Genomic DNA, 19,035 nt, shown 5'->3' with positions numbered 1-19,035 from the left:
AATGCAGGCCAGCCTTGGGGAGAGACTGGGATATTGTTGAAAGTCACTGCTGGCCTCACATGTGTCCCTGACCAGTTCCCTCTCAGTCAGAAACAGTCCAATCGAGGCAGCGGCTGGCTGGTAAGACACACCCTCCACTTCTCAATGATCATTTTCACTGTGCTCAAAAGCGAATTTCAGTGTTCTTGAACTTTTTCCCCCAAACCTTCTGATCTATTATTTTCTAGAATTTTGTCCAAGTAGTTTTGAAAGCTCCTTGGTCTTGAATTCTTGCTTGAAATTCAGTGCCTGACCTATTGTAGGAACCCAAGAGTGATGGGTATTTAACAATTAACTGCTATTTTAAAAGTGCCATTACTGCATGCTTTAAAGCAAGAAAAGGTAAAAACTGTGTGAGCATCTGAATACATTTGCAAAGCCCTGTACTGTATCAGCCTAAATCACAAGTCAGAGCCGGATTATCCTGTACATCTACATGAACAAGAACAAGAGTTCTGGCACAACCCTGCAACAGACAGTCAGAATCAGCCACACGAGCACACAGTATTAATTGAATTACAGGATTATAAACCTGCCCTTGCAAGAAAGCTACTGTATACCCATCAACACATCAACAGCACTTGCATAGCTCAGTGGGAACAGGGTTTTCAAAGAGCTTCCACACTTTATAAAATATGTACAGTTTGTTTTTCGAGTGGTGAAGGATCCAGCTATGTGGAATAAAATACATCTCGAGCACGAAGGAGTATGTATTACATATATATATATATCAATGTGCCAATTACCAATATAATATAATGTACTGCATCGCCAAGGTAATGCCTAGGAGAGACTTGATAACCAGGGAGCAGGTATCTCACTCAAAACAAGGCTCTCCGAGAGGGAGAATACAGAATATACTGCAACACATCCATCTGTTCTCGAACCACTGTATCCAATACAGGGTCACGGGTGAGCCGGAGCCTGTCCCAGCAAGCAGGCGGAGAAGGCAGGACACAGCCTGGCTGGGACGCCAGTCCATCGCGGGGCAGACGCACACACTCACACCTGGGCCGGGTTTCCCCAGAATCCAATTAAATTAGCAGTACAGGTACAGTACGTCTTCGGACTGTGGGAGGAAAGGGTGAATGCACAGGGATCATAATAGTAAATGTAACACTGCGCTTCTTTTGGAGGTTGCTAGGGAGTTTAAGTTGCTAAGGAAAAGGCACGCTCTGCAGTAGCTCTAAGCCCAACTCTGAATGACTTAAAGTGTTCCAATACTGGAAAGCAAATAACAGCACAACAGAATATTGCGACGCAAACGCCTACCTCCAGCGCGGCGGTGAAGCGGCGAGCCGCGGCGCTGTACTGCCTCTGGCGGTAGTGCGCCTCGGCGTCGCTCAGGGCCACGACCAGCCACCTGTCCAGGGGAGGCAGGGCGCCCGGGCCGGGTCCGAGCGCAGGGGCCTGACAGACCCCCTGCCAGCCCGGGGAGGCTGGGGGCCTCTGGGACTTCGGGGCGATGGCCGGCCCTTCGCAGTAGGCGAGCCTCGTCTCCACCTCCACCAGGATTTTCAGAGGGATCCGAGGAAGAGGAGGAGGGGCGGGATCATGTCCCAGCCTCCTGCTGGCCTCGCTGTCCCTTAGCGGTATCTCCGGGCTCTTCCTCCTGCCCGTGAGCCTCACCTCTCCGGATCGCCTCCTCCTCCTGCAGCTGTCAAATCGTTTCATCCGTTTTGCAGTTGCAGGATCTCTGGACCCTGGTCTCTCTCCCGACTGGGCTCTCAGCGCTGGACTCCGATCACGTCCTGGTCTAGCAGAAGTATCCAATATATTGTATGTCAGAAATGTAATATTAAAGAGCACAACCTGCACCATTCCCAGGATAGTATGTATTCAAATGACAAAAACATCATAGAGAAGATGAACACATGAACACAGCTAAAAGTGATCACTGCTATGGCTTTTCTTAGTAAATATTTAAATACGTTTAACAGTAACACTAACGTACACAAACAAATACTTCAACTAATAAGTCACAACTACAGCACAGCCCCGAAGACGTCACTTAACGCTGGTGTATCCCCTTCAGAATTTTTCTAAAGCGATAAATTCACGGGTGTTAAAAGGAAGGGCTCGAAAACATCACTTAACAGCGCATACCTGACGGATGTAATCATGTCGTCGAAGATACAACAACAACTATACTGTACCTCCCCGAAATACTGTGTATTTGTTCCGTCGTTTCTGAGCCTCAATTTGAAAAACTAACATTCCACCAGCCGCCCCAGTAACAGTAACAGTGCTTTAAAAATAAACCGAGAAGCACGCCGGCCTGTCACTCCCAGGGTGACAGACACTGTGAAGGTTTACTGCACATTCACCCATCGGCTCATCCCCAGGGCGCTCGTCCCAGAGACTGTCCCGGTCGTATCCAGTTCAGTATCCCCTGGAAATCCGTATCCCCCTCCGAAAGGCGCTCGCCCACTTATCTCAGGGACGCATGATTTTTTCCTATCGTCTACAGGTCACCTGATGTACAGTACAGGTAACACATAAGGACAAGAGATGCACAGAGCCATCGTGTGCTTTCTTTCGGGTTCCCCTGCCAGGTGCTTTACATACAATACAAACAAGAGTACATACTGTAACATATCGATAACATCGTCAGGCGTTAAATACCGCGCTTTACGTGTTCTTACATTTAGAAATCGTCTGTAGATACCCCTTGACTCCGTCAGGTGTAATAAATATAACTCGAGCTTTCAATCATGCAGTGACGGTAAAACGTTTTAGATGACTCTAATCCCATCCCTAGCAAACGAAGCAAATAAACCCAGAAATCCGACCGATTTCACTAGGAATGACGACACCCAAAATGAAAGCGTCATGGAGCGAAATTGTGACTTAACCCGCTCGGCTGAGCGCTGACCTACCGGCCAGAGGACAAGACCAGGCCCCCCAGGCAGGGTGACCAAGGAGCAGCTGCAGAGGTGAAGGTGGGATGCAAGAGAGAGATATAGGGATCTCGTAGGTATTTATAACGTTTGGGAGAGGAATGGATTGTCAGGGGTGATTGCTAATTACTGACAGCTGAGTCTGATTGAGCTTGGTTGTTGTCATCCCTCCCGAATGTTTATCAACTCCATATAAACAACAACGACGGGCCCCTTTTTAACCCGTGTCGTAATAAGCAAAGGTACAAACATGCACGCAGGAGCTGTCTACTGTATATCCTTAGTTATCCCGGATGGTTTTGTGCAGTAAGGGGAGATACAGATTTCCAGGGGGTATGACTTGAATAAGAGCTCCAGGCGTGACCTGTGTGCTGGGTCGCCTCTGTCCCAGCCCAGTGTGCTGTGGAGTACGCTCTGGTTCTCGCAGAAGTTTACTGTGAAATACTGCGGTACAGCAGAGGACTGTTCGGTGGAAGCACTGTTGTGAAACCATGGCGCTCGAAAGAACGAGAATCGGGACAGGCCCTAAACTTCACCATCGTTTACTTTCATAAATTTTACATTTCCGGACATGTTGCTTTTTCTTGTATTGTTGTATACCTACAATCACCTGTCGGTGAGAACAGACCGCAGTGAAGTACTGTAAAACCGTACTCGAGTAATGAAAAATAAGAAACGTGGCCCAATGGCGCGAAACTAAATCCCAGAAACCTCTCCATTGTCAGCGTGATGAGCAATGGTGTCCTAATGCAAATTCAATACGTCTGTGCTGAGGCAGAATTTCAGGAAACATGGAAACCGCTCCAGGGTTTAACTACGACCCCAGTGCTTGTGAACAGAAATTCCCAGGGCTCCAGGTTCTAGGTCTTCTGTCGGCTTCACTGCTCCACCATTCTCAGCGACGGTAACGCCGAGGGGCGCAGCGATGTTTCCTATAGTCTTGCACTTGGGCGCTTGCGTTTGCGTAATAAATTGTGTAGCAGTCCCACACGGTCACGTCTGAGACAATGACCCTCATGTGCAGAGGCGCTCAGCGCACACCCCTTGATAAAGCACTTTCCCCTAGCGCTAATGCCCCGCGAAGCGTGCTGAAGGAATGCGCTAGTCCTTATCAAATAAATAGCACAAACAATCTTAGTAAATTAGGCGCACCAGGGGATATATTCTTACATATTGTAGCGAATATTCCGCTGTGCGGACAGCCGTTTGCTATTTCTATTAAATCACAGAACGTTCTCTGACACCGTAACTCTGCAACAGCTTGACAGCAGATGTAAAATACTCTCTCTGAGGAAAGATGAAGTACCGTTTGTCTCCAGCTCAGGTATTTAACATTCTAACCGCTCAAGATAAATGAATTTACTGTACAGCCTGCTACGGGTCGGATCCACACTTCTTGAGTCTGCCTCAAAGCACACTGCGCGAATTTCGGCGAGTCTCGCCAGCTCCCTTCAGATTAATGAATCGCTGCGTGACACTCATACCCTCCCCTGATAGTATCTGTCGCCGTTGTTGTTTTCGTTCATCATGTCAGAGCACCGATGAAGGAGTGCTTCCTAACGCGGGCATACATAATCATATGCCCAGTATGAGGGCTCTGCTTTTTTGTTTTTCTCCAGTCGCGGCTAAAATTGTCCTCTAGAATTCCACGTCTCTTGAGGGCTAAAATGTCAGCAATTCCAGTTTTGCAAAGCGCGTGAGGAAAGAATGCATTTTGTCACCGCTATGAAACAAAATAAATAAATAAAATAAATACGACTATTCCTCTGTTCCGTCTGATTTTGGCACAGCCGCTTACATTACTTGACCAATAAATAAAAAAAATACAAATAATCTCAAATTAATCTATCACAAAAAATGCCTTGTTTGTCTAAAGAAACCGCAGACTGGAATTCAGGCTTAATCTTAGTGTTTTTTTTAATAAATTTAAAATTAAATGTAATTCCTCAGGGTGCTAAACGGATTCCAGGCAACCGGGGTACGATTCCTCCTGGTTCGGAAGGAATGATTACAGATATCGATTAGTGAAATCTATTGATCACTGATTAAACTACACATTACTGAAAACAACGTACTTACAGGCTTTTATTTAAAGTACAGATGTAAAGGATAATTTTCTGTCTCCTATCATGATAATATTATATACAGTATATATCATCATTATAGCCCTGCACTTACTGTATTAAGTCACAGTGTAGCAGTGCTGATACTTTGCTTGTTTGAAACATTTACCTGAAGTTAAAGGGACTTTGAAAGGTAATCAGCTAAACAGGTGGAAAATAATGATTTTGTAACTCTCCATATCTGGTCAAGGATTTTTTAAACGGCTGATATCTCTGCTCACTCTCAGGCTGAGTCTGTGTAGCTGCCTAAAGACCGTGTTGAACTAACCGTGAGAACCCAAGACTGATCTCAGCGTTGCTACAGCAGGTGACTGGGGAACTGCAGTGTAGGATTCTTTCTGTGTGATGCATAGAAATGTCTCCTTTACCTTTGGTCTGTCACTCATTTCCATTTTGAGCCTTCGACACAACACTCTGCTCACACTAAAATGAAATTGCAAGGACCACAGTGCCTAATCAAGTCTATTCTGTATGTTGTAAATATGGCACCCTTTTGTCAATTTGAAAAATTCTAAACACTGCTCACATTTAAAAACACATACTGTATACCCCATGATCTTGTCAAAACATTGCAGTTTGAGATTAGGAGTGCTGATTTATGCAGTTTTACATGGCCTACATTATACATTTTTACTGTTTTTGCTAATAAAATGCACGGGATACCTCATCCATATTCATTCAGGTAACTGCGAGCCTTGAGACTGATTTAACAGAGAGGCTAGGGGAACAAAGTGTGAGATAAGAGAGAAACTTAGCATCTGGCAATTAACAGTTACCATTGTTTCTGAAATTATACATTTGTTTTATTCATTTCTTTATAATAAATGCAAGAAAAACGTCTTGATTTTAGCTCTTTGAGTGGATATGTATTTTGACATTTTTAGAAGCAGTTGTTCTCGGAGCTATGTGTCATTATTATGTTCAAGACAAAAGCATAAAAAAGAAATCTATCCATTCTATGAGTGACCTTTAACAATGTCATAAGCCCATTTGGGTTTAGTCAGTTTTTCAATGTCACCTTTCAGGTTTAGTCATAAAAGGACCAAATCACTGGATCGTGTAAATACATTTTGTTCACCCTGCAGTGAGAGTTTGCAGAAATTGCTACAAATTTAAAAATAATTCCTGAACAGAAACAGATTTCTTCACCTGTTTGCTACAGTCAAGCTTAAACAGACACATTTACACATTCTTCCTCGTCAAGACCTTGAGCATGATGACATCATGACCAAAAACCATGAACAAACATAAAGAAGAGGAATAATTCCAACCATTTTAAAAGAGCACGTCTATTGCTCATGTCCACTGTAGGGAAAATGGAAACATCTCAAATACATGCTCATAGCTGATAGATCACAAGAGCTGAAGCACTGCCAGTGAAGTTGGGAGAATCTGAAATTAATCACAGAGATCAGTGAGACACGAGGTAAGGAGAGGCTGAGGAGAGCTGTGTGTGCAAAGGTAGATACTGGCTACGAAACTCTAAAGTCTTGTACAGCACACTGATAGTAATAATTAAAAGAACACGAGCTATTTATTGAGCACTTTCTATCACAAAGGATCCCCAAATCCTTTGCAGCTAAAAGGAGGTGTGCTTCATCCCTGAAGCTGAAATGCAGCTTCTTCTGCGAATGCAGAGCTGCCCATGCTGCACCACCATCTACTGTACATCTACAGCTACACAGCTGACCGTTGGCTGAAAAGAGCTGCCACCTTAACAGTCAAAGCAGAAGGGTGTTAGGGTTGAGCATCCTCTCCCATAGGGGGCGCTCCACATTCCCGAGTCCTGGTTTTATTGCTTTATTATTTCTAGGTGTTAAGGATCAGGGTTGATCTATAAGCCTAGAGCGTCTGATGCCCAAGGCTCAGCGTTGGAACATGGATGTCCGGAGGCCCTCGGAGTCATCTGAGGACACAGGCCTTGCGAGAGACATCACACCCCCTGAGCCCGGGGGTCTGGAGGACCGGGCCCTCATGTTCTTGGACTGTTCCCCATTTCCCTGTGTCTGTCTGGCTGGATGGATCGCCCGGTTTAGGATTATAGGACTGCGCCCTGACTTTCCCCCATGGATTCACTTGTACCTGGATGCCTTGTTTTCCCCTGTTCACTGGAGCAGCTGTTGTCACTGAGCACTGTGTGTTTTCCCTCATGTCCGCCTCCTGTTGGTCCCAGGTCACACTGCACCGCATGGGGTCTAAACAGCAGCCGTTCGCGGAAGGCTGGGGCCCCTTCGCAACAGAGGGGAACCGAGTGCCTGAACTGAGACTCAGGCGCTGGGACTGTTACCCTTGTTGTCTGGGGTATTGCTTGAGCAACTATAGACCTACATTTAACATTACCCCAAGAACAGAACTTTAAAGATCATGATCACGACGATATAAGTGTTTGGAAAAACATGCATGCTCATAAACATTATACATGACACCAATGTTATCTTTTGAAGTTCAATTTACTTATGCATGTGTACCTTGCTTCTGAAATGTGTCATCCATGTTGGTGCAATAGTTTTGCAGATTTTAGCAGAACATAGACTGAAATTTTCACCCTGAAGCTAACAGGCTGTGTATGCATATATATGGAATCACAAGCAACTCATTTAACACTGTCAAACAGAATGATCCCTTTCCTGACCTAGATCCTTAAAATAAACATAATCATGGTTGGATTCTAATTCTGATTTCTAAATTTATTTTTTGCCAGCTACACAACTCCTAATTCTGAATCTAAATCTATCACAATTCTAAACCCATTCCAAAAAATAACTGAGTAAATAAATAAAGGGATTTCTCGGCCTCCTTGTGAACAGAAGTTAATAAACTGCTATGTTTTTTTTACCTCTGTTCCTCAAAGCAGTATTTTGTTTTTAAAATTGCAATAAATATGAAGTAACAGTCATTAAACACACCCAAACAACTGTTTGACTCTAAAGAGCTTTCATTTGCACACTGAATCAAAAGCATGTGTTTTAAAATCCTGTCAGTTTTTCGGAAAAGGTTCAAGCACATTTGTGGGCTTCATTCTGTGCATGAGCAATCGTGGAGCCTCTGAGGAAAGTGTGGAGCTTCAGCCATTGATCCTCCTGTAAGGGCTCCTTTGAAGCTCCTCCTTTAAAGCTGTATTTGACAGAATTCCACTGTGTATTTTAATACAAAAAATGCAAGAATTTGCAGGAGCCTTAGCCTTCTCTACAAAGTTAAATTTGCAAAACCTTAGGGAATCTCTTTGGTGATATAGAACGACCTAGTGTTAAAAGTGTTTTTTGTAACTAATCTCTTAATTGCTTTTTAATTTATGTCAACAAGTAGTGTGCGTTCTCTTATTGCTCTGAATATACCAATATAAAGCATAAGCTTTATCATGCTGAGCTTATAGTACCTGGTGACACTTTTCATTAGCTGTCTTAAACACATTGTCAGATGACCTCTGAACAAGCAGGGGTATAAACTATTCACTGCCCCTATAGAAGAACTTTAATACATACGTTTTTGCCTTTGTTCTTTAAAATAGAGTCAAGTATAACTTATGTCCATGTATTGAGCACAGGTAAATGCTCACTATTTTATGCTATAAATAACCTTTGATATACACATTTCAGGTATTTTTGTAATTATTAAGACATGAAGGCAACTAGTCCACATCAGAAATTAAAGTGTTTTACTCACAGAGCTTCACTCATAGAGCCTCACAGCTTCAGTAGGCTGCTTCTAATTGTGTTTGCATGAGATGGGGAGACTAAATAAGTCAGTTTTACTTTTGGCATAAACATGATCACTTTATGTGAGTAGTCCACTTTTTATTCTTATTGATCTATCCAAAAGCCTAGATACAAAAGTACCTGAAAATCAACAGAATATCAGGTGGCTCTCCTGTCTGCTGACATCTCTGCTGAGATGTGTGAGAGTGAGAAAAAACGATCACTGTAAATGTTCAGGGCAGCTGTGTGGAGTACTGGTTAGGACCTGTGGGATTCTCTGATTGCTGCTGATTGCTCCTGTCCTGATGTATTAGGGGGTAGTCTCCAGGTTGTCATCGTAGATGAGAATTAGTTTGTGATTGACTTATCTAGTTAAACAACAAAATGTTGCTGATCAATGTTTTTTCATAAATCATCTAACTACCCAGACGTTGAGTGGTGATGTATTGATTACCTTCCTGGTCTCTACTTTCTGCTGTTGTCCTCTCCTGAGCTGAAAAAAAAATGATCATAAATGGATTCCTGTTTGCAAAATCTTGTGAATGGTTGTTTTAACGTTGCCTTTTAAAAGCCGAAATCATATTAGCTCACCTTAATTCATAGTTATCAGTTGAACAAATGCTGGTATTCTGAATGTTTTTGCCTGACATTTGAACTTCTCAAAACCCCTTGACATCTGCAGATCCCTCCTCTTTCTTTGCCACACATCCCTGTTTCTACAGCCGAGCGCTGAACGGGATGAAATGCTGGAATGAAGCAGTTTTGCAAGTGGGGAGAAGCTGGAAGACTGGTGGTGTCAGAATCTGGAATAAAAAATGAGGGACGAACATAAAAAACCCAGAACATGGCCTTCCTACATTGTACGAGCTCTGTCGAACAGAGGAACCCATTTTTCATCACCTCTGTGGATTTGCGCTCCAGAGGGTCTGAAAATGTGGAAACATCTCTCAGTGTAATAGATGACACCCCTGTGAGAAATATGGGTATTCACAGTCCCAGCACTCTGTGGCTTTTATTAGAGACCCCATAAAACTACAGTGACTGTCATGTTAAATTCATGAGGAACAACAACACCCCATAAGGAACTGCATTTCGGAGTGTCTGTTGGCAGGTCAGACGTAAGAAGCTTTGGCTCAGCCACGTGGCTGAGGGTCTCAGCAGGAGGAGGACAGGAGCCCCTGCAGAGCCAGCAGTGAACCAAGGGGCAGCAGCAGAGGGGCAGAGGGGCAGAGGGGCTGGGGGGCTGGAGGAGGGGTGCAGAAAGACAAGGGCAAGGAAGGCCTAGGGGCTCCCAGTGGTTCCCAGTGTCACAGGAAGTGACATCATAGAGGAGTACAGGTCACAGGAGCAGGGGTGAAGGAGAACTGGGCAGCCAACAACCTAACGTTTGTTAAAAACCCCTTCGGTGGCATTTGTGCTATGACTTTCCACTCTTGTTGTTGGCGTTAAAACGAGGCCCCTTTCATCCGCCCGTTTGTTTGTCAATGCCAGTGCTACCCGTACATTTGTGAAATACCAATCCATCTCAATGAAACCTAATGAACTCCTGTTCCCCCAGAAACATGGTGTTATTAGCAAAACAAGTCTTGTAACTGCGAGAATCATTATGAGCAATAATTAAATCCATTGTTTAAACTACAGTACGGCATGAATGATTGACAGGCCCAGACTGTGCTGTGCTTGGAATGTTCAATTCCCGAATGTGTGCTTTTCATTGCTGGAATTCTGCTTCCTGACTTCCTGCTTACAATGTAGACACCGTGTTTTGGCTAAAGGAGAAGTTCTCCATTTGAGGATTAGGTCTGTCTTTCTCTATATACATTACATATACTGCGTATACTCAATATGTAGAGAGAGGTCACTCTCAGCAGACAGTGATTCAGAATGAGAATTTCTGTCTCATGTTTCCACAGTCTGACCTGACAACCACAAAAAAAATAAAAGTAAGTGTATAAAGTCCCAATACAGCTGTGTTTTGCTTTGTTTTTTCTGAAGGTACAGAGGTGTTTCGCACAAAGTACATGTCAGGAACTACTAAGATAGTCATGTATGAACTCGCTTGTTCTTTACTGAAAGCCTTCAACGTACTGGTGGATGAATAAAGTCCATCTTAAACTATAATGTGCGTTGCATGACTTGGTCAATTTCAGCACAGCAGACATCAGAGATTCTAAATGTGCCACAGAACATTCTGACTTGTAAGTGCTCGATTTCCTGAATTTTTAAAGGCTTGGTTTAAAACCTCATATCTTCCCATTATTAATCTAGCTTTCCCTTTCATGAGTTCAAGACATGTTTCTCTGCTAAAACAATCGTCTTTGAAGCAGTGAGTAGAAAATAATACAAGATCTAAATTATATTATATTTTATATCCAAATTATAGGTATATGCTTTCATTTGAGAGCTCTGAATCAAAAGCAAATTAATATTTTATATATTAATTTTAAAACAAAGTGGAAGAAAAATACACTCTTGCTATTTTCCAGCCATGAAGAAACATCTTCTGTATTTTATTATAACACAATACAGGACTCTCCCACAAGTCATTCCAGTTGTTGTCCTTTGGCTGACTTGCAAAATGAAAATGGATGAATGAGTGATGATACAGTTCAGCATGTACAGCTACAGTTATAAATATATATGGCAATAAAATACAAAAACACAACAAATATCCGTTGCACGACAATAAAAGAATCAAATGTAGTTACAAATCAAACTTTGGTGAAATTACTAAGATATAATTGCTTCACAGTAATTTTCCTACTGCTTTCCTGCTGCTTGTTGATCTGTTCCACTCCTCTGGTCTTGATAAAAATGATACCCATTTGTCATGTGCACGAGAGCTTGACACGTTTCTGTTTTCTCTTGATTGCCCAGCTGCAAAATCAAATCTGAGATCAAGTATAAAGACAAAGGTTGGTTTCCTAACACATTTAGTTTCGGCCACGCTGGGTGTTTGCTGTGCTACTGATGACAGGAGAATGAACTCTCTAGCACAACCTCATTTTTTATGATCAGTTGTTCTGATTTTAAATTCCAGCTGAGTTCTCAGTTCCTCTAATTAATTAATTGTATTGTCCCCCAGGTCTCTCGCAAACAGGAAGTCTACTCCTGCATGCTCTGCTGGGATCGCACGTGGCCTCAATGATAAATAAGAACAGTTATAAAAATGAGGAGGCCATTGGGTCAGTCTTTTTCCTTTGGTCACACTGCACTCGACTGATGTCAGAATCTCATTCAGATGATTCCTGAAGAACTTAAAGAAGCTTGAAAATGAGAAGTGGCCACATGGCTCAACTACTGTAGCTTGTCCGGTTGCTCGTTGTTTCTTGTTCTGAGAATCTCACCGGCCAGTTCTTGAAGAATGCTGGAGGAATTTTGTTAATGGTCTATGAATAACTTTCCTTTATTCTTTAAGTGCAATAGAATACCATCAGGACCTCAAGATGTGTTTACAGTATATTAAATAAGTCTAGTACCTGCAGCACTGCTGACTGGGACCTAATTCCACATGTTAGGACCCATGGTGAGAAGACCTGCCACAGTTCTCAACGATAAATGATCTTGTGTTAAATGCTGCACATCTGCAAGGCAGGTACTTAATGGAAAAAAAAAGAGAAAATGATTCTATCATCGATGTCACGGTTTGAAAGCTTAACCCCAGTGAACTGATTTTCCTTGAACTTGAACTACATTCTTCAACGAGAGAACCAAAATCACAATATCTTCAACAAACCTTCACAGGCTTAAATGTCATTAAACGATATTTTCGTAATTATACGGAGTGTTACCAATCCAGCAAGAAGGGTCTTTTATCGCAGTGAATGTGCCCTCATGCACCCGAAGTGTGTTTAAACCGAAGCGGTTTCTTTAATAGATTAGTTTATTCTTCAGTCCCTCTCCAACAGCGCCTCTGAAGGTCTGTGTAACGCTGGTGTATTCGCCGCGGTGTCTAACACTTGCTAATTGTATGATAACGGACTATCGGGATTAAGTGTGTAATCGCGATGCTGCCGAGTCTTTCAGAAACTGGAGTTTCTCCTTTTCAAAATATCGTCTTACGTTGAATATTTATGGTAAACCCATAACTGAAAAAAGGGATTGTTAAAAAACGTTTAGTATATTTAGGTTCTTTTCATCATGTCAAATATAATTATCCTGCAAAGTTAAGAAAAACTGAGTAATAACTTGGCGACTTTAACCCGGTCTTTTTACAAGTGGATATGAAAAAGAAGAAGGCAATTTACCGGAATTTAAGATACAATTAACCAATTAAAGTTTAGAAACCTGAATGATAACACAGCTGACGTGTGAGCCGAGCTAACCGCAGAGCTGGTGCTGGTATAATTATTTAATATTTTTATTGGGATTGTACAACAACTTGTTAAACTACACCACAGTTAATGGCTCCAAACCAATTAATTACCTATTGCGCGCAATGTAGTGTGCGGGACCCAAAGCCACGTTAGAAGAAACTAAATCAAGTGCATGCATTTCTTCCACCGTGTTATACTAAAGGGGGTGAAGTGAGTCATGAAGTCCTTATTTTAATAAAGCAGACGGATGCACACGGAAGAAGACAGCGCGTTGCTCTCAGTTACTAGGTACTCGTGAAGCTGAGAGATGCGGCTTCCTTTCAAGTTTTCGATTTATACCGACGATGCTTTTCCCCTTTTTTCACCCCAAAAACTTAAATCTTTCCTGCGGCACGCAACGCTCTGCAGTCCAGCTCAAGCCAGCGGAAGAGAGGAATTACCTCCGTCAGGACGGAGATGCGCAGTTGGCACCATTGGTTGTACAAGTGACTCGGTAAGATACGCTTTCTCTGAACCCGAACCGCACGTCGCTGCATCATTTCAACAAGCTTCATGTGAGATCTCTTCCCCCTTTTAAACGTCATGTCTGACGCGCGCCCAGCTCGGACCCCATCACTGTCTCTGCTCAGAGTCCCAGCTGTTCACCGCCGGCCGGCGCAGAGCCGCTGATCGTGCCTGCGAGAGCTGAGGAAAGGTTTTTATTCAACTTGGGATCCGGAGGTCTAACATTTGGCGTGTTGCTGGCGTCTACAAGAAGGAAGGAGAGATGCTGTATGCCTCCACTGTGCGTCCTCTTGCTACCTATTTAGCTAGAGAAACACGAACTCTCCACCCTTAACGGTATCGGGAAATCTTGACGGCGTCGTAAGAGACAAGGAAAAGAAATCTCATCCTTTGCCACTTGACACCCGCACCCGCCCCCTCTTCACCAGTAACCCGCGCTGTGTTAATAGCGTTTCAAGGCGTATGCGTGGCTAATTCCGTATTTTATGCTGCTGCGCGGGATGTCTGGCAATTAAAACGACATTGTGGATTTCCTGTCGACCTGTCCAGGCGTGCTGGCGCAACGCGAGAGAATACATGAAATTTAAACACAGGTACAAGTCTTCGCCTCCACGGCGCGTTGAAGAGGCTGGAATACACCTCTCCAGTAACCTTATCCGTGATTTTATTTCTCTTACCCTGAGATTACGTCTGTGTATTTGGATTGAACCACCACTGTAAATCACTGCATTCCTATATGCCCCAGAGCTGAACACTTCTTTAAAGTTTTTAAAGAGGTAAGATTTGATCCTTTATTTCCTAATCTAATGCCGTTGCTTTGAAGGAGGACTACGTGAGGGTACTGTGGCTGATTTCTAACGCGTGGGTGTCTTACAAAGCTCCTTTTCACCGAGAAGATACCAAAGCACAAATGCGTAAAAAATGAATGAAAAGGGTTTAATAAAGTGCTGGGCTCAGTTCTTTTTTAATGTGTGCAAATCTGTGAATTCCCTTTGCGTTTCCTGACACTAGGCACAAAGGATGTACAGTGTATCGCTCTCCCGAAGGCTTGGCACGCATTTGTGATTTTATATTCAGTGCATTACCAGGAGAAGGAGCGCTCCAGCCCAGAGTGCCGATCCAGCTAGTAGCTCCGTGAACTTTAAAAGAAATTGACAAGGCGTGTAGTGAACACTTTGAGAAGAGCCCTGAGCCCCGGCTTACACCCTGAGACCCCCTTTTCAGACCGTGTTTGCGGCAGCAACAGTCGCCAGCCTGACAAACTCGCGGTCTCTTGCGTTATTCTCCAGGCGACGGAAAGCTGCTTCGCGGAAATTCTTTTTCCCAATTTCCCCTTTGGAAAGCTTCCTTCAGGGCTAACTCACACCGCGCGATCTCCGGGTGCGAGTGACATGTTCTCGTCTGTTATCTCCCAATATACAGTCGGTTTCCCCCTTTCCGGTAGTGGCTGCTTTCACGAGGTTAATTTTGAGGAGTAAAATGAAGTATAAATATGAGACGGCAAACGAAAAAAAATGCATAACTTATACAAACGATAGAAATTACAATCATGAGCGTTTTGTGAAGTATGTGTTCTAAGTATAAACCCTAAGTTATTTTGACTCACGTTTGACTCTGAAAATATGCAGATTCTTAAAGCTTTGTCAGATTATATTAACAGACTGAACAGGAATTTGAAACAAATCATCGTGTATTATCAGAGGTTAAGTAGCTCATTGTAAATTTCACCTTAAATAATCGACCTGTAGGAATAACCTGCAGGTGGCAGAAGAGCTCAAATTTCTCTTGGCCAGCTCGTTCAACGTGTTACACAACTGACAGCGCCAATTCTAATTGAAGTTCCGTTACAAATATATATATATATTTATTTATTTCGGGCAAAGGTACAACAAACGTACAGCATTGGTGTCTTCGTCCTTTAAGGCATCTGTTTGGAGAATAATCATGCTGCATGTATTCCATATATGTAAAAACCATCAGGAAGCACAGTACATCGGTTTATACAAAATATTCGCCTGATTCACAGTTACGTCAAAGCAAATTCCCAGTTTACCCCGGTGCGTTACAGTCGGTTTGGAAGCAGTATGTGCTGCAGAGAGAATCTGTCGGGGTCTGTGTCCGGAGCCGGGAGACGCGGAAGATGAGCATCGAGCCAACTTCACGAAGAGGTTAACGTGCAGTACATTCCCGACACTTTTTTTTTACAGAATAACATAAATAAAAGTTATAATGCACTATGCCACAGTGCATACGGCTCGATTTATAGCTGCTGTGCTCGTATTTGCCATTCTTGAGCAAATTTCATGGTTTATAGGGACGTTTATTGCCTTCTAACGAAATGATGGTGACAATTCGCAGAAAACGCTTCATGAATAAAATCCGCGGCTGGGAGAAAGGGGTTTCTTCCAGCCTGTTTCTCGAGCGGCCTGCGATGTAGAATTCCCATACAAAACATGAATATTAATTGTATTTTCAAACTGCTTTGACTTGATGTTTATGATGTATATAATAGAGAAATATCCGTTTGCCGATGAGCATCCCACTATGGAGCGGACGACTGTGGCCTGTGTACTCGGGGACAGTACCTTGTTGATTCCGAGATGTAGGAAATTTGTATTTTCGTTCATTTTGGACGCTACATCAGCGGGTATTGAGAGAGGAAAGCCGGCGCAGTCTCTGCCTGCCTCTCTGGAAGATTGTTGGACTGTTTGCATGTTCCACGAGGAACGTAATTAGTCGCCTTATATGTATAATAATTGTCGCCAGCTGTGCAATTAGACAACGTGATGGCAGACAGTTACCGGGTCGTGGTTTCTGGTTAACGGATGCCTCCGCTGGCACTGTTAAAAAAAAAAACTACAGTGTATTAATCTGTGAATAAATGAAGTATAATGTATGCATTTCCATATATAATGATATAAGGTAAATTGTTTTGTAGTTTTTGTCCATGTTCCAAACTTTTGATACTCGTATATTGATTTTATAAAAAATAAATAAATGGCATGCCATGTGACTTGAACGTCTGTTACAAAGGAATATTGGGAAAATATGACATTTACTGTATGTCAAAATGTTATCCTTGCTATGGAAAGCAGTTGTATGATTTCTGGGTCATGCCCGAGCTGCATGACCAATCAGGACTCCTTTGTTTTTCCTTGACTTGATGACGTTCTGTCTCTACCGGGGCTTGCTGCGGTGTGTACAGACTTCAGTACTTGCTGCAAAAGCTGAAAGGCGCAGTTAAGACCCCGCAATTACCAGTTGGGGTTGTTTTCAGTGACCTCCTGGATTTTAAAATGTATTCCCGCCATTTAACGTTGCTCAAGTCCTCTAACCTTCTCCGAAGCAACATCTGTTGCCCTGTTTGCATTTCAAATTCTCTCTCTCCGTCTGGGAGTGGGGCCATGAAATGGCAAACTGCTCATTAAAGAGAGTGCAGTTTGTCAACAGTTTGAAATGTGATTGGTTTTGGATTGTCTAGGGACCCAGTCGTTCAGGGCAGGTGTGGAAGTGAGCCGGGTGCTGAGAATTAGTATTTGGAAACTTACCATCAAAGGCTAAAGGACTGACAGTATTTCTGGATGCTGAGGTTTTGCATCGAATGGATACAAGTGTTTTATTTTTGAGGGCTGCTTTTAAATGAATGCAACTGCGAAAGCTGCAGCACATCGAGCTTTACCTTTCTCAAGCCCAGGCCTCCAGTTTGAAAAACAGTGTTGGCCTACAGCATGGTGCCCCCTATTTATGTGAAACATCTGGAAAGATGCCTGGTGAACTGCTGTATTCAGTCTGATGGGAATGGTTTTAAACAGCTGCAAGGAGCTGAAAGAGAAGAAAAGCATCATGTCGTGACAGCAGGCGACTTGTTGGGAGTCTGAAATGAATGTCTGTAGGAAGAAAAGATATTGAATAAAACCGTCTCCTCCTGATTCCTTGGTAATAGTTGATATTTCAACAGCAGTCCTGTGACTTGCTTAGTTCTGTTCTTGTTCTGTTACAGCCTGTAGAAGGCAGGTGTGCTCACTGTGACTAGGCCTTTACATCTGTTCCACCCCTCGATTTCACTGGGTGAAGCCATGTTTTAGTACAGAGAGCAGTCGCACAGAAAACAACCTGTTAAAGAGGTATGTATGTGTTTTAAGGGAAATAATGACCATAATCTACAGGGTGCCTTGAAACCAATTACAGAATACAGCCTTTAATACAGAAGTACAGTACATGGCTTTGCTTTGGATGTGTAGTTATAACAGATTAGGGGTTTTACATGCTCTGTGTTCAAAATGCATTCTGTAGCTGGACTGATGTGAACAGGTGTTTTACTACAGTGCCTACAAATGAACAAGTGTGAGCTTTTCCAGTTTTGCTTGTTGAAGGCACAGCCTCTTCAGAGCAGTCTACTAAGGAGCCCCATCTCCCCTCTGCTGTCACGAGTTCTTCTAAGGACAGCTTTCGTTAAACATTTACTGTATTTCTTGGAAACCTGTAGTCCCAGATGGAGCCCTGTGGCTTCTGCCGTGTGTTCGTGTGCACAGTCCAGGAAGTTTTGTACAGCCTGGTGCACACGGAGGAGTGCTGTATGCTAACCAGCAGGGGTTCACTCTTGGAGCCCCTGTGATCATTAATCATCCCTCTGCCACTGGGCTGCAGGTTTGTCTCTGAACACTTGTTGTTACACTTGGAAAATCATTGCGCTTTGACATTTTCTTTCCTGCATTCTTTTATTTTCTAAAACATTTGATTATTTTTTACATTTGTTGTAACGGGGGAAAAAAAATCCATCCAATTGTAACAACGATTTCAAAAATGTTACGTATTTGCAGTTCTCACTAGAAGAGATAAGGATCCTCACTTGTCTGTGAAACTCTGGTTAATAATGGTCAATTGCTTCTGCATGAGCTCTTCAGTGTGGCAGCTGAGGCTGTTCCTGCTTTTCATTTGCTTGGCTGTTCCTGCTCATTGCATATTAACATCTGTTGGTAAATGTGCTCTAGATGCATTAGCTGGGTCCCATTCACTCTGAGTGGCACAGATAATTCATTGCAGGCGATGCTTTAATTGGCTTCGAATCTCGTTACAATGGCTCTGAAGCTGCATTAAAACGAACCCCTCTGCTGTCATCACTTTCGTCCTCTTCCCGGCTTGATTGTTATCGCTTTTGACTTGAGAGGAGTTCGTGTGCATTAGCCATGGAGAAAACGCCCATACTTTCTGTTTTATTTTTTCTTTCAATTCAGTTAATTCAGTACCGCCAGTGGGTGGCACGGTGACCCCCCTTAACCTCACGCCTCCTGGGTCCAAGATTGCAGCCCGGGCGTCTCCTCTCTGGAGTGCCTGGTGTGTGTATGGGTCCTGCGACGGACTCGTGTGCCTTCCAGGGTGCAGGCCTGCTGTCAGCCCTCTACCTGCTGGGATAGGCTCCCGTCCACTGTGACCCACTAGGAATAAACTATTTTTGAAT

The sequence above is a fragment of the Atractosteus spatula genome, chromosome 4, assembly GCF_055471065.1.
Source record: "Atractosteus spatula isolate fAtrSpa1 chromosome 4, fAtrSpa1.hap1, whole genome shotgun sequence".
Classification (NCBI taxonomy): Eukaryota; Metazoa; Chordata; class Actinopteri; order Semionotiformes; family Lepisosteidae; genus Atractosteus; species Atractosteus spatula.
Note: the sequence above shows the minus strand (reverse complement) of the source record.